This window comes from Penaeus monodon, chromosome 4 (assembly GCF_015228065.2).
Source record: "Penaeus monodon isolate SGIC_2016 chromosome 4, NSTDA_Pmon_1, whole genome shotgun sequence".
Classification (NCBI taxonomy): Eukaryota; Metazoa; Arthropoda; class Malacostraca; order Decapoda; family Penaeidae; genus Penaeus; species Penaeus monodon.
The window spans coordinates 4,956,340-4,957,808 of NC_051389.1; positions in this window are offsets into that span (position 1 = coordinate 4,956,340).

Consider the following 1,469-nt stretch of genomic DNA (forward strand, 5'->3'; position numbering starts at 1 on the left):
ATATATAGGGATAGGGTAGGAATAAGATGGAATGGGGAGAGGAAGATATATAGGGAATATAGTATCGTATCGTAATAAGCATAACGGTATTTATTTTTTATTTTAAAATATTAATTGGTGTTATGATAAAATTTTATTCATTCATGTATTATAACATTCGTATATATATATATATATATATACAGAGGAGAGAGAGGAGAGAGAGAGAGAGAGAGAGAGAGAGAAGAGAGAGAGAGAGAGAGAGAGAGGAGAGAGGAAATGGAGATTAAAGAGAGAATTAAAAAAGAGAGAGAGAGAGAGAGAGAAAGAGAGAGAGAAGAGAGGCGAGAGAGAGAGAGAGAGAGAGAGAGAGAGAGAGAGAGAGAGAGAGAGAGAGAGAGAGAGAGAGAGATTAAAAGGGAGAGAGAGAGAGAAACAAGAAAGAAACGAAGAAGAAGAAAAAGACGAAGAAGAGGAGCAAGAAGAAGAAAAAGAAGAAGAAGAAGTAGAGGAAAAGAAAGTGATTGCGTAGATGGGGGTCCGTTGCAAATGAGAAAGGGAGGAGAGAAAAAGAAAGGGAGAAGGGGGGGGAGGAGAGGAAAAAGTGAAGATGATTATGCACCACGTAGCAAGGGGGAGGGGGAGGGGGGAGGAAGAAGAGGGGGAAGGGGGGAGGAAGAAGAGGGGGAAGGGGGGAGAGGAAGAAGAGGGGGAAGGGTGAAGGGGGGGGTCGTGATCCGGTCAAGGTAAGCACAACGGTATTTAATTTTTATTTTTAACAATTTTTATTTTATTTATTTATTCATTCATGTATTCATAAACCGATTCGTTAATTAATTAATTAATTTATCCATTTCCTTTCATTTATCTTTAGATGGAAGATGAAATCAAGTTTGAAAAATCAGAGTAACTGAAATTTGCATAGTAGAGATAATTAATGTAAATTATTGTTATAGGATAAAGGTGATAATGATAATTACTGATGATGATGGTGCTAAAAATAATGATAGATGATGATGATAATGATGATAAACGTCATTATCTTGATAATTGATAAGTGATGACAGCGGTGATAATGATAATTGGGATAATGATAATAATTATGATATTGGTAATAGTAATGATTATAAGAATAGTAATATTGATAATTATACTAATGGTGATGATAATGATGATACTATTGATAATAAAGATAACTATGACGATAATGATAGTAATGATTATAATGATGATGATGATAATGATATCAATGATAATAATGATGATGTTAATGATAATAATGATAATGTTAATGATAATGATCACCATACTATTCTTTTTATATTGATAATAACATCATTAATGATAGAAAGGACGATAATAACTTTAACAAGCGAACGAATCAAGGAATCAACAAGCGTAGAGGATAAACTGGTCTTTCACCCGTGCAGGTTCAGATGGGGAGGGGGGGGGGGCAGGCCGGAGGGGAAGGGGAGGAGGCTGGTCGGGGC